The sequence below is a fragment of the Ranitomeya variabilis genome, chromosome 3 (assembly GCF_051348905.1).
Source record: "Ranitomeya variabilis isolate aRanVar5 chromosome 3, aRanVar5.hap1, whole genome shotgun sequence".
Taxonomy (NCBI): Eukaryota; Metazoa; Chordata; class Amphibia; order Anura; family Dendrobatidae; genus Ranitomeya; species Ranitomeya variabilis.
In genome coordinates this window covers 58,161,017-58,176,825 of record NC_135234.1, presented here as the reverse complement: position 1 = coordinate 58,176,825, position 15,809 = coordinate 58,161,017, and positions in this window count along the sequence as shown.

Genomic DNA, 15,809 nt, shown 5'->3' with positions numbered 1-15,809 from the left:
ACATTGCCCTCGCAGTGTACTGATCCAGAATCTGACCCCAATGAGACTATGGAGCCCCGTCATGAACGCTATAGCACCGGCTTACACGGTGACCCAGAGGAAGGTGCACAGAACATAGAAGAGGAGGTCATAGATGACCCAGTTGTTGACCCCGATTGGCAGCCATTGGGGGAACAGGGTGCAGGCGGCAGTAGCTCTGAAGCGGAAGAGGAGGAGCTGCAGCAGGCATCAACATCGCAACAGGTTCCATCTGGCAGGCCCGTATCTGGCCAAAAACGTGTGGCAAAACCAAAACCAGTTGTAGGACAGCGTGGCCATCAGGTTAAAGTAGCTCAGTGTGCAATGCCTGAAAAGGTATCCGATAGGAAGAGTGCAGTCTGGAATTTTTTTAACCAAGATCCCAATGATCAGCGCAAAGTCATCTGTAAGAAATGCTCAAGGACCTTCAGCAGAGGTCAGAATGTTAAAAATTTAAATACAAGTTGCATGCATAAACATTTAACCACCATGCACTTGCAAGCCTGGACAAACTACCAAACGTCCCTTAACGTTGTAGCACCCTCTCACAATGAAGCTAGTCAGCAACGCGACATCTCTTCCCTCACTGTAAGCCCACCGTTTACCACACCACCTGCAGGTAATGTTGCGGTTTCATCACAAGGCCAAAGCAGTCAGGGAATCACCAGGTTCGTGGTCAGAAAAAATGTATGTAGTGCACCATCAAGAATACCATCACCAACCCTCTCTCAGTCACCCATGTCCATCGGCACCCCCGCTAGTTCCACCGTATGCAGCTCTCCAGTCCAGCTCACCCTACATGAGACTCTCATTAGGAAAAGGAAGTACTCATCCTCGCATCCACGTACACAGGGTTTGAACGCTCATATTGCTAGACTAATCTTGTTAGAGATGATGCCCTACCGGTTAGTTGAAACCGAAGCTTTCAAAGCCCTGATGGACTACGCTGTACCACGCTACGAGCTACCCAGTCGACACTTCTTTTCGAGAAAAGCCATCCCAGCCCTCCACCAGCATGTAAAAGACCGCACTGTCCATGCGCTCAGGCAATCTGTGAGTAGAAAGGTGCACCTGACAACAGATGCATGGACCAGTAGGCATGGCCAGGGGAGTTACGTCTCCATCACGGCAAACTGGGTTAATGTGGTGGATGCAGGGTCCACAGGGGACAGTAATGTTGGGACAGTTCTGCCTAGCCCACGGTCTAGGAAACAGTTGGCTGTAGGCGTTCATCCCCCCTCCTCCTCCTCATCCTCCAGCAGAAGCGAGAGCTCGTCCACAGACCGCAGTCGCACGTCCACTCCATCCGCAGCTGCCACTGTTGCACACGAGGTGTCCAATTATGGAACAGCTAGTGGCAAGCGTCAGCAGGCTGTATTGGCAATGAAGTAAAAAAAAAAAAAAGAGCATGAACCGCACATCCCAAAATCATACGTTGATCTAAAGCTGCTAGGCAAAAATTTATATACTGAACATGAGGTTTTCAGTTTAACATTCTAATCAGACTGTATGAAGCCCACTGCCACTTCACGGCAAACCTCGTGGTGGGTCCTAACGCCCTAACGGAGCGGAGCCGTGCAGCGTCCACCGCCGCAGCGGCCATGCACCAGCAGGGCGGATGGCCTGTTGCCCCACAGCACCCATGCTGCGAGACTGAGCCCCCATGACTCCAGACCGCACCGCCCCACCAGCACAAAGCCACAGCAACAATGGCCGCCACACAGCACCAGCACCAAAATGAAAGGAGCATTTAAACTCACCTTCCTCCAGCTCTTCAGTGAGAGCCAAAATGGGCTAGACCCCTTACTTTGCAGTCTCCTGCTAATTAAAATCACCTGTGCCAAATGGGAGGAGTGCTGGTCCAAGAAAGAGACAAGAACAAGCTTTGTGCAAAAAGAAAAAAAAAAGAGCATGAACCGCACATCCCAAAATCATACGTTGATCTAAAGCCGCTAGGCAAAAATTTATATACTGAACATGAGGTTTTCAGTTTAACATTCTGATCAGACTGTATGAAGCCCACTGCCACTTCACGGCAAACCTCGTAGTGGGTCCTAACGTCCTAACGGATGGGAGCCGTGCGGCGTCCACCGCCGCAGCGGCCATGCACCAGCAGGGCGGATGGCCTGTTGCCCCACAGCAACCCCTTTTTTGGGGTTATTTTAATTAGCAGCAGACTGCAAAGTAAGGGGTCTAGCCCATCTTGGCTCTCACTGAAGAGCTGGAGGAAGGTGAGTTTAAATGCTCCTTTCATTTTGGTGCTGGTGCTGTGTGGCGGCCATTGTTGCTGTGGCTTTGTGCTGGTGGGGCGGCACGGTCTGGAGTCATGGGGGCTCAGTCTCGCAGCATGGGTGCTGTGGGACAACAGGCCGTCCGCCCTGCTGTGCATGGCCGCTGCGGCGGTGGTCGCCGCATGGCTCCGCTCCGTTAGGGCGTTAGGACCCACTACGAGGTTTGCCGTGAAGTGGCAGTGGGCTTCATACAGTCTGATCAGAATGTTAAACTGAAAACCTCATGTTCAGTATATAAATTTTTGCCTAGCGGCTTTAGATCAACGTATTATTTTGGGATGTGCGGTTCATGCTCTTTTTTTTTTTTCTATTGGCAATGAAGTGTTTCGGCGACAACAGATACACCGCGGAAGTTCTGTCCGAGTTCTTGCAGCAAGAAACTCTGTCATGGCTGGGCACTGTACATCTTGAGGCAGGCAAGGTAGTGAGTGATAACGGAAGGAATTTTATGGCTGCCATAGCCCTTTCACAACTGAAACACATTCCTTGCCTGGCTCGCACCTTAAACTTGGTGGTGCAGTGCTTCCTGAAAAGTTATCCGGGGTTACCCGACCTGCTGCTGAAAGTGCGCAGACTTTGCTCTCACATCCGCCGTTCGCCTGTACACTCCAGCTGTATGCAGAACCATCAGCGGTCTTTGAACCTTCCCCAGCATCGCCTAATCATCGACGTTGCAACAAGGTGGAACTCCACACTGCACATGCTTCATAGACTGTGCGAACAGAGGCGTGCTGTTATGTATTTGTGGGAGGATACACATACACGGGCAGGCAGTTGGATGGCAGACATGGAGTTGTCAGCTGTGCAGTGGTCGAAGCTCCAAGACCTGTGTCATGTCCTTCAGGGTTTTGAGGAATGCACATGGCTGGTTAGTGCAGACAATGCCGTAATAAGCATGAGCATCCCCCTATTGCGTCTGCTGATGCAAAGTTTGACGCACATAAAGGAACAGGCGTCTGCAGCCGAGGACGAGGGAAGCCTTGATGACAGTCAGCCATTGTCTGCTCAGGGAAGTCTACAGGACGAGGTGGCGGGCGAAGAGGAGGAGGACAAGGAGAATGATGGGGATGACTATTTTTTGGATGAGGAAGCTTCTCAGGGGGCAATAAAAACTGCTGGTGGTGCAAGGCCGGGTTCAGGGTTTTTGAGGGAGACAAGTGATGTTGATTTGCCAGAAAGTGCTCCTCAACCCAGCATATGCACTGACTTGACAACTGGAACATTGGCCCACATGGCGGATTATGCCTTGCATATCCTCAAAAGGGACCCATGCATTATAAAAATGATGACAGATGACGATTACTGGTTGGCCTGCCTCCTTGATCCTCGCTATAAAGGCAAATTGCAAAATATCATGCCACATGAGAACCTCGAACAGATATTGGCAACCAAACAAGCTACTCTTGTAGACCGTTTGATTCAGGCATTCCCAGCACACAGCGCCGGTGATGGTTCTCACACGAGCTGCAGGGGGCAACAGGGCAGAGGTGTTAGAGGTGCACAGATCAGAAGTGGCTTAGGACAAAGGGGTTTTCTGACCAGGTTGTGGAGTGATTTCGCAATGACCGCAGACACCACAGGTACAGCAGCATCCATTCAAAGTGACAGGAGACAACATTTGTCCAGTATGGTTACTAACTATTTTTCCTCCATTACCGATGTTCTCCCTCAACCGTCATTCCCCTTTGATTACTGGGCATCCAAAATAGACACCTGGCCTGAATTGGCTGAATATGCATTGCAGGAGCTTGCTTGCCCAGCAGCTAGTGTGCTATCAGAAAGAGTATTCAGTGCTGCTGGTTCAATACTGACCGAAAAAATGACTCGTCTGGCTACCCAAAATGTTGATGATCTAACCTTCATTAAAATGAACCACTCATGGATTTCAAATTATTTTGCCCCACCTTTCCCGTCTGACACCTAGCTTTCCTGTAAAAAGGTCTTGCTTTGGGACTGGTGTTACTGACTGTTCCAAACTCTTAATTTGCAGCTGCTGTTTGTCCAGCATACGACATGTTTACACCTCCCTAAATGGCCTAACTCCCCCCACGGGGCCGTGGTCTCGCCACTTGTCGCAAGCACCCGTAAGAGTGCCATTTGTCTGAAGAGGTGGGTGTGCCCACTTTTGGTCGACGGCACTGGCACTGGGTCCCTCATAGTACAATGAAGTGTCTCTGGCGGTGGTGGCGCGCACCCAACATCAGACACACCGTTGTAACATGAGGAGCCCTGGGCTTGTACCGCCGGCCAGGAGAGAGTATCCCCCCCCAAGGTCAAACAGTGCTCTACCACTTGCAAAATTATCTGTCGCTGGTCCACCACTGTTTAGTCTATGCGCTGAAATCCTTCCATGCCTGGCACAGACAATAACAATTTGTTGACATGTATGATGCTAGTTAAAATAGTCAGGGGCCCTGTCCTACATTTACACCAGTAAATACTTTGCACCAAATTACAATGTCTGAAAGTCAGCATAGAAGCACACCCCTGTACCTAAGTATGCCACCCTTTTTTTTTTTTTTTTTGGTTTTGTTTTTGTTTGGGATACATTAACATCAATTTAGGTTTTGGGACTCGGAGTACTTACTGTGTCAGACACTTCTTCCAATTGTCCTCCGCTGACCACACCAATGCTGCCTGTGTACCCCTGCCACCTAATGGAAGCTGCATAGAGCCTATTTTATTATTTTAGGCCTAGGAAGTCTGTGTGGGGTCCCTCCTTCCAATTGTCCTCCACTGACCACACCAATGCTGCCTGTGTACCCCTGCCACCTAATGGAAGCTGCATAGAGCCTATTTTATTATTTTAGGCCTAGGAATTCTGTCTGCGGTCCCTCCTTCCAATTGTCCTACGTTGACCACACCAATGCTGCCTGTGTACCCCTGCCACCTAATGGAAGCTGCATAGAGCCTTTTTTATTTTAGGCCTAGGAATTCTGTCTGCCGTCTCTAATTCCAATTGTCCTCCGCTGACCACACCAATGCTGCCTGTGTACCCCTGAAACTAATTTAAAAATGCATAGAGCCAACTTTTTAAGTTAACACATACTACCTTTGTCTGTCTGCGGCGCCACTCAATCACGCTGTCCTCCACTGAAAAAGCTGAACTTCAACCTTCAGGCTCTCATTAAGTAGTTGTTTATATAAGACAGCAGTTGCCCTACTGTTATGATCCCAATGGCAGGGGACCTCAAAGATTACAGCAAAGTCTGCAAAACATAAATACCAGCTCATAGGGAAGTGGTAACTAGGCTGACCATATACCTGATCCTAGCGCAAACACTAACAACAGCCGGGGAACGTGCCTACGTTGATTCTAGACGTCTCGCGCCAGCCGGAGAACTAACTACCCCTATCAGGGAAAATAAGACCTCTCTTGCCTCCAGAGAAAAGACCCCAAAGTAATACAAGCCCCCAACAAATAATAACGGTGAGGTAAGAAGAAAAGACAAATGTAGGAATGAACTAGATTTAGCAAAGAGAGGCCCACTGACTAATAGCAGAATATAGTAAGAAGACTTATATGGTCAGCAAAAAAACCCTGCAAAATATCCACGCTGAATATCCAAGAACCCCCAAATCGACTGACGGTGTGGGGGAAGAATATCAGCCCCCCTAGAGCTTCCAGCAATAACAGGAATCACATATTGTACAAGCTGGACAAAAAATATGAACAATACAAATGATCAAGAGTACGAAAGCAGGACTTAGCTTATCTTGCAAAGAACCAGGACCTGAAGACAGGAGCAAACAGAAGTGAACTGATTACAACGAAGCCAGGCACTGGACTGAGAATCCAGGAAGTCTAAATAGCAACACCCCAGGCCTAACGAAGCAGGTGAGCACAAACCTGGTAAAAGACAATCCAAGTGCCAAATCACTAGTGACCACAAGAGGGAGCCAAAAAGTATAGTTCACAACAGTACCCCCCCTTTAAGGAGGGGTCACCAAACCCTCACCAAGACCACCAGGGCGACCAGGATGAGCAGCGTGGAAGGCACAAACCAAATCGGCCACATGAACATCAGAGGCGGCCACCCAGGAATTATCCTCCTGACCATAGCCCTTCCACTTGACCAGATACTGGAGCCTCCATCTAGAGAGATGAGAATCCAAGATCTTCTCTACCACGTACTCCAACTCGCCCTCAACCAACACCGGAGCAGGAGGCTCAACAGCAGGAACCACAGGCACAACGTACCGCCGCAACAAAGACCTATGGAACACGTTGTGAATGGCAAACGACACCGGAAGATCCAAACGAAAAGAAACCGGGTTAAGAACTTCCAAAATTTTATAAGGACCAATAAAGCGAGGCTTAAACTTAGGAGAGGAAACCTTCAGAGGGACATACCGAGAAGACAACCAAACCAAATCCCCAACACGAAACCGGGGGCCCACACCGCGGCGGCGGTTGGCAAAACGCTGAGCTTTCTCCTGTGACAACTTCAAGTTGTCCACCACATGATTCCAAATCCGCTGCAACCTATCCACCACGGAATCCACCCCAGGACAGTCAGAAGACTCAACATGACCCGAGGAGAAACGAGGATGAAAACCAGAGTTGCAGAAGAATGGCGAAACCAAAGTAGCGGAACTAGCCCGATTATTAAGGGCAAACTCCGCCAATGGCAAGAAGGTCACCCAATCATCCTGGTCCGCAGAAACAAAACATCTCAAATAAGCCTCCAGTGTCTGATTAGTTCGCTCCGTTTGACCATTAGTCTGAGGATGGAAGGCAGATGAAAACGACAAATCAATGCCCATCTTAGCACAAAAAGATCGCCAGAATCTGGACACAAACTGGGATCCTCTGTCGGACACGATATTCTCCGGAATGCCGTGCAAACGAACCACATTCTGAAAAAACAAAGGAACCAGATCGGAAGAGGAAGGCAACTTAGGCAAGGGTACCAAATGGACCATCTTGGAAAAACGATCACACACCACCCAGATGACAGACATTCCCCGAGACACCGGAAGATCAGAAATGAAATCCATGGAAATGTGTGTCCAAGGCCTCTTCGGGACAGGCAAGGGCAAAAGCAACCCGCTAGCACGAGAACAACAAGGCTTAGCCCGAGCACAAGTCCCACAGGACTGCACAAATGACCGCACATCCCGTGACAAGGAAGGCCACCAAAAGGACCTAGCCACCAAATCTCGGGTACCAAAAATTCCCGGATGCCCTGCCAACACCGAGGAATGAACCTCGGAAATGACTCTGCTGGTCCATTTATCAGGAACAAACAGTCTGTCGGGTGGACACGAGTCAGGTCTACCAGCCTGAAATCTCTGCAACACACGTCGCAAATCCGGAGATATGGCCGACACGATCACTCCCTCTTTAAGAATACCAGCTGGCTCCGAGACTCCAGGAGAGTCAGGCACAAAGCTCCTAGAGAGAGCATCAGCCTTAACATTCTTCGAACCAGGCAGGTATGAGACCACAAAGTCAAAACGAGAGAAAAACAATGACCAACGAGCCTGTCTAGGATTCAGGCGCCTAGCAGACTCGAGATACATCAGATTTTTGTGATCAGTCAAGACCACCACATGATGCTTAGCACCCTCGAGCCAATGACGCCACTCCTCAAATGCCCACTTCATGGCCAATAACTCCCGATTACCAACATCATAGTTCCGTTCAGCAGGCGAAAACTTCCTAGAGAAAAAGGCACATGGTCTCATCACAGAACAACCAGAGCCTCTCTGCGACAAAACAGCCCCAGCACCGATCTCAGAAGCATCCACTTCAACCTGAAAGGGAAGTGAGACATCAGGCTGGCACAAAACAGGCGCCGAAGTAAACCGGCGCTTCAGCTCCTGGAAGGCCTCCACGGCTGCAGGAGCCCAATTAGCCACATCAGAACCCTTCTTGGTCATATCCGTCAAAGGTTTAACAACGCCAGAAAAATTAGCGATAAAGCGACGGTAGAAATTAGCGAACCCCAAGAATTTCTGAAGACTCTTAACAGACGTGGGCTGAGTCCAATCATGAATAGCTCGGACCTTGACTAGGTCCATCTCCACGGCAGAAGGGGAGAAAATAAAACCCAAAAAGGAAACCTTCTGCACTCCAAAGAGACACTTTGAGCCCTTCACAAACAAAGCGTTATCACGCAAAACCTGAAACACCATCCTGACCTGCTTTACATGAGAATCCCAATCATCCGAGAAAACTAGAATATCATCAAGATACACAATCAAAAATTTATCCAGATACTTCCGGAAGATATCATGCATAAAGGACTGAAACACTGAAGGGGCATTAGAGAGCCCAAAGGGCATCACCAAGTATTCAAAATGACCTTCGGGCGTATTGAATGCAGTTTTCCATTCATCTCCCTGCCTAATGCGCACAAGGTTGTACGCACCACGAAGATCTATCTTGGTAAACCACTTGGCGCCCTTAATCCAAGCAAACAAGTCTGACAATAGCGGCAACGGATACTGAAACTTAACAGTGATTTTATTCAGAAGCCGATAGTCTATACAAGGTCTCAAAGACCCGTCTTTCTTGGCCACAAAAAAGAATCCCGCACCGAGAGGGGAAGAGGATGGACGAATATGCCCCTTCTCCAAAGACTCCTTGACATAAGAACGCATCGCGGCATGCTCGGGTACAGACAAATTAAATAATCGTCCCTTAGGAAATTTACTGCCAGGAATCAAATCTATAGCGCAGTCACAGTCCCTATGAGGAGGAAGAGCACTGGACCTGGACTCACTGAATACATCCTGATAGTCACACAAATACTCAGGAACTTCTGAAGGAGTAGAAGTAGCAATAGACACCGGCGAAGAATCGCAATGAATTCCCTGACAACCCCAACTTGAGACAGACATAGCCTTCCAATCCAAAACAGGATTATGGGTCTGTAACCATGGCAGACCTAAAATGACCAAATCATTCATTTTATGCAGAACAAGAAAACGAATCACCTCCCGATGTTCAGGAGTCATGCACATGGTCACTTGTGTCCAATACTGTGGTTTATTTTCCGCCAGTGGCGTAGCATCAATTCCTCTGAGAGGAATCGGAACCTTTAAAAGCTCCAGGACAAAACCGCAGCGCTTGGCAAACGACAAGTCCATAAGACTCAGGGCAGCACCTGAATCCACAAATGCCATAACAGGGTAGGAAGACAATGAACAAATTAAAGTCACAGACAAAATAAATTTAGGCTGCAAATTACCAATGGTGACAGGACTGACAACCTTGGTTAGGCGTTTAGAGCATGCTGATATAACATGTGTAGAATCACCACAGTAAAAACACAGCCCATTCTGACGTCTATGATTTTGTCGTTCGGTTCTAGTCAGGATTCTATCGCATTGCATTGAGACAGGTGTCTGTTCAGACAACACCGCCAGAGGTTTAGCGGATTTGCGCTCCCGCAAACGCCGATCAATCTGAATAGCCAGCGCCATAGAATCATTCAGACTTGTAGAAATAGTAAAACCCACCATCACATTCTTAATGGCTTCAGAAAGGCCATTTCTGAAATTTGCGGCCAGAGCACATTCATTCCATCGAGTAAGCACGGACCATTTCCGAAATTTTTGGCAGTACACCTCAGCTTCATCCTGGCCCTGAGAGATGGCCAGTAGAGCTTTTTCTGCCTGAATTTTCAAGATTAGGCTCCTCATAAAGCAATCCGAGCGCCAGAAAAAACGCATCAACATCCGCCAATGCAGGATCTCCTGGCGCTAACGAGAAAGCCCAATCCTGAGGGTCGCCACGCAAGAAGGAGATAATAATTTTAACTTGCTGAGCTGAATCTCCAGACGAACGAGGTTTCAAAGATAGAAACAATTTACAATTATTCCTAAAGTTCCTAAATTTAAATCGATCTCCAGACAACAGCTCAGGAATAGGTATCTTAGGCTCTGACATAGGACTGCTAACAACAAAATCCTGAATGCCCTGCACACGTGCAGCAAGCTGATCCACACTAGTAATCAAGGTCTGAACATTCATGTCTGCAGCAAAGCTTCAAGCCACTCAGAGATAAAGGGGAGGAAGAAAAAAAACAAACTCAGAACTTCTTTTCTTTTAATCCCACTTCAGCAATGCATTAACTATTTATTGGCCTGGCTTACTGTTATGATCCCAATGGCAGGGGACCTCAAAGATTACAGCAAAGTCTGCAAAACATAAATACCAGCTCATAGGGAAGTGGTAACTAGGCTGACCATATACCTGATCCTAGCGCAAACACTAACAACAGCCGGGGAACGTGCCTACGTTGATTCTAGACGTCTCGCGCCAGCCGGAGAACTAACTACCCCTATCAGGGAAAATAAGACCTCTCTTGCCTCCAGAGAAAAGACCCCAAAGTAATACAAGCCCCCAACAAATAATAACGGTGAGGTAAGAAGAAAAGACAAACGTAAGAATGAACTAGATTTAGCAAAGAGAGGCCCACTGACTAATAGCAGAATATAGTAAGAAGACTTATATGGTCAGCAAAAAAACCCTGCAAAATATCCACGCTGAATATCCAAGAACCCCCAAACCGACTGACAGTGTGGGGGGAGAATATCAGCCCCCCTAGAGCTTCCAGCAATAACAGGAATCACATATTGTACAAGCTGGACAAAAAATATGAACAATACAAATGATCAAGAGTACGAAAGCAGGACTTAGCTTATCTTGCAAAGAACCAGGACCTGAAGACAGGAGCAAACAGAAGTGAACTGATTACAACGAAGCCAGGCACTGGACTGAGAATCCAGGAAGTCTAAATAGCAACACCCCAGGCCTAACGAAGCAGGTGAGCACAAACCTGGTAAAAGACAATCCAAGTGCCAAATCACTAGTGACCACAAGAGGGAGCCAAAAAGTATAGTTCACAACACCCTACTACTTTGGTTGGGTCCTAGTAATGGTGTCTGCCGCTCCTTGGTGTTCTCCTCCTCCTTGGTGTTCTCCTCCAGGTTTCCTTGTCTGAGCTTCAACCTTCAGGCTCTCATTAAGTATGTTTTAATGTCACACTGCAGTTGGCCTACTACTTTGGTTGGGGCCTACTAACGGTGTGTGCCGCTCCCTGGTGTTGTCCTACACTGTATAAAGCTGAGCTTCAGTCTTTAGGCTTTCGGCCTATAGTAGCAGATATTAAACTGCATTTGGCCTACTAGTGTGGTTGGGCCCTTAAAACGGTGTCTGCTGCTCCTGGGTTTGCTCCTCCACTGAACAAAGCAATGCCGCCTGTTTAGTCCTGTTACCAATTTTGAACTGCATTTAGCCTACTTTATTCTTTGGCCCTATATCTGTGTTTCCTCCTCATCCTGCCCATTGCACAGCCACTGCTAGATGAGTCTGCTGGTACATTGACCCAGACCACTACATTCCCTTTGCACTCTACACAGCCAGAATCTGACCCTGCTGAAAGTAAGGTTCCCCTTCCTGCATGCTATACCACCTTACACAGGGACAAAGAGGAAGGTGCAGATGAAAGTGCAGGTTCCTTCATCAGGTGGGGGGGCATACTCGTTGGCGACGTCACTGGCACAGGGCCCCTCAGAGTACGCAAAAGTGTCGCTGCCGGTGGGAGGCGCCCCCGCCGTGCAAACACACCGCTGTACTTTGAGGGGCCCTGTGCCAGTGCCAATGCCAACGGGTGGGCCCCCCCTGCTTGCTCAGGATCATAGCACTTGCAATCTTGACATACTTACCTCTCACTGCTCCACCGACATGATGTAGTCCACGTTTCCTGGGCCCACTAAAAACTTGAACCAGCCCTACCCCCCACAACTTTAGCCAAATGAACCCCAATTTCCAATGCCTATCTATTATTATAAAGTAAATTAAGATTGACAAGCTTCAGTAACAAGAATGGATGTTTTTGCCATTAAAATGGGCACTGTAGGTGTTTTCCTGGCCTCCACTCACTGCCGACTATGCTTCCCCATTGACTTGCATTAGGTTTCATGTTTCGGTCAATCCCCGACTTTTTGCGATAATCGGCCGACTTCACTCGACTCGACTTTTGACAAAGTCAGGTTTCGCAAAACCCGACTCGACCCCAAAAAAGTAAAAGTCGCTCAACCCTAGCAGCGACTAATAGAATGGTATTTACCAGGGAGAAGTGCAAGATTCTACAGCTGGGCAAGAAAAACAAAAATAACATCTACAGAATGGGAGGAATAGACGTAAGAAACAGCATGTGTGAAAAAGACTTGGTATACCAATAGTTCACAGGCTGCACATAAGTCAACAAGGTGATGCAGCAGCAGAAAAGACAAACACAATGTTAGGTGTTGAGTTTCCGCTGCTGCACAGGGGGAATCTCGAACAATGTCCATTGTGGTCTCCCATTCTCTTCCAGCCGCAGTGGAACCTGCTCAGCAGAGACGTCAATCCCAGCATCTGGCTCAAGCTGATACAGTGCGCTTGGGTACTGCTACATTTCCAGGCTCTGCCTTTGTAGCCAGCACTGTTCAGCAGTGAGCAGGTGTTTCAGGGACTAAGTCTTGCTTTTCCCACACTGAGCATGCCCACAGGACGACCGCCCATTGGAGGTCGGGAATCACATGCTCATGTCCTGTTGCGGCTCCTATTGGACCATCAGGAAGGTCCAGGAGTGCTACTGCTATAAAAGGTTTGCATGGCCACTTGGCCATGTGCTAGTTTAAAATTATTGACTTATGTGTGTGGATGGATGCCTGTCGATCGATGAAAGCTCCGAATCATTCCCATCCCTGGTGTTGTTGCCTGCTCGCAAATGGTGAAGCTACCTAGCGCCCGACAGTGCTATCCTGCACAATTACACAAGTTGCTGAATTTGGTTAGCAGTGACCGCCAGAGCTGCGCCGTGTGCAGACAGTGCGCTTTCCTGGCCCTGTTTAGGGTGGTTGGTGGTGTCTGCCAGAGCGGCGCTGCACACACTCCTGTGAAGTAAATATTTAATTTAGTTTCCCTGGCACCGCAGTAGCAGTGTCGAGCGCAAGAGATCTAGAGAGACTCTTAGGCTGGGGTCACACTTGGCGTAAGACAATACGCCATGTATTATACGTCCGTACTACGGCCGTAATACGGAGAAATGTTCCCAAAATATTGATCCGTAGTCAGGGTGTGTCAGCGTATTTTGCGCATGGCATCCTCCGTATGTAATCCGTATGGCATCCGTACTGCGAGATTTTCGCGCAGGCTTGCAAAACCGACATCTAATGGATTTATGTGCTCAAATGTTAGGGAAAACATATATACAGTATATATACACTCACTGGCCACTTTATTAGGTACACCTGTCCAACTTCTTGTTAACACTTAATTTCTAATCAGCCAATCACATGGCGGCAACTCAGTGCATTTAGGCATGTAGACATGGTCAAGACAATCTCCTGCAGTTCAAACCAAGCATCAGTATGGGGAAGAAAGGTGATTTGAGTGCCTTTGAACGTGGCATGGTTGTTGGTGCCAGAAGGGCTGGTCTGAGTATTTCAGAAACTGCTGATCTACTGGGATTTTCACGCACAACCATCTCTAGGGTTTACAGAGAATGGTCCGAAAAAGAAAAAAAATCCAGTGAGCGGCAGTTCTGTGGGCGGAAATGCCTTGTTGATGCCAGAGGTCAGAGGAGAATGGGCAGACTGGTTCGAGCTGATAGAAAGGCAACAGTGACTCAAATCGCCACCCGTTACAACCAAGGTAGGCCTAAGAGCATCTCTGAACGCACAGTGCGTCGAACTTTGAGGCAGATGGGCTACAGCAGCAGAAGACCACACCGGGTACCACTCCTTTCAGCTAAGAACAGGAAACTGAGGCTACAATTTGTACAAGCTCATCAAAATTGGACAGTAGAAGATTGGAAAAACGTTGCTTGGTCTGATGAGTCTCGATTTCTGCTGCGACATTCGGATGGTAGGGTCAGAATTTGGCGTAAACAACATGAAAGCATGGATCCATCCTGCCTTGTATGGAGCATCTTTGGGATGTGCAGCCGACAAATCTGCGGCAACTGTGTGATGCCATCATGTCAATATGGACCAAAATCTCTGAGGAATGCTTCCAGCACCTTGTTGAATCTATGCCACGAAGAATTGAGGCAGTTCTGAAGGCAAAAGGGGGTCCAACCCGTTACTAGCATGGTGTACCTAATAAAGTGGCCGGTGAGTGTATATATATATGTCATTGAGACACATATATATATATATATATATATTCTGTATTTAGATTTCATTCAGCGCGATATCTGTGAAAAGTCGGTAATTCAATTGCCGGCTTCTCATTTCTCCTGCACAAACCCGACATGATATGAGACATGGTTTACATACAGTAAACCATCTCATATCCCCTTTTTTTTTGCATATTCCACACTAATAATGTTAGTAGTGTGTATGTGCAAAATTTCAGCGCTGTAGCTGCTAAAATAAAGGGTTAAATGGCGGAAAAAATTGGCGTGGGTATCCGCGCAATTTTCTCCGCCAGAATGGTAAAGCCAGTGACTGAGGGCAGATATTAATAGCCAGGAGAGGGTCCATGGTTATTGCCCCCCCCCCCCCGTGGCTACAAACATCTGCCCCCAGCCACCCCAGAAAAGGCACATCTGGAAGATGCACCTATTCTGGCACTTGGCCACTCTCTTCCCACTCCCTGTAGCGGTGGGATATGGGGTAATGAAGGGTTAATGCCACCTTGCTATTGGAAGGTGACATTAAGCCAGGTTAATAATGGAGAGGTGTCAATTATGACACCTATCCATTATTAATATAATTGTTTGAAAGGGTTAAAAAACACACACACACATGATTTAAAAGTATTTTAATGAAATAAACACAGCGGTTGTTTTAATAATTTATTGTTCTCTCAATCCATTTCCAGGCCCTCGCTTGGCAAAATAATAAACGCACAAGATACATACCTTCTGCTGAAATGTCACGTCCCACGAAGTAATCCATCTGAAGGGGTTAATTAATATTACAGGCACGAGCTGCGATAAACCACTCGCTCGTGTCTGTAATCCCCGGGTGCTGAAAGGAAAGCTGGATCTGTACTTACATTGAGTCGCGGTGAGGCGCCCTCTGGTGGATGTTCTCATGAACTGCAGCCTGGGAACTTTTTCCCACGCTCCAGGTCATATGAGGACATCCACCAGGGGGCGCATCACCGCGACTGAAGGAAATGTAGGTCAATGACCTACATTTCATTCATTCGCCGGGGATTACAGACACGAGCGAGTGGTTTATCGCAGCTCGTGCCTGTAATATTAGTTAACCCCTTCAGATGGATTACATCGTGGGACGTGACGTTTCAGCAGAAGGTATGTATCTTGTGCATTTATTATTTTGCCAAGCGAGGGCCTGCAAATGGATTGAGAGAACAATAAATTATTACAACAACCGCTGTGTTTATTTCATTAAAATACTTTTCAATCATGTGTGTGTGTGTTTTTTAACCCTTTCAAACAATTGGATTAATAATGGATAGGTGTCATAATTGACGCCTCTCCATTATTAATCTGGCTTAATGTCACCTTCCAATAGCAAGGTGGC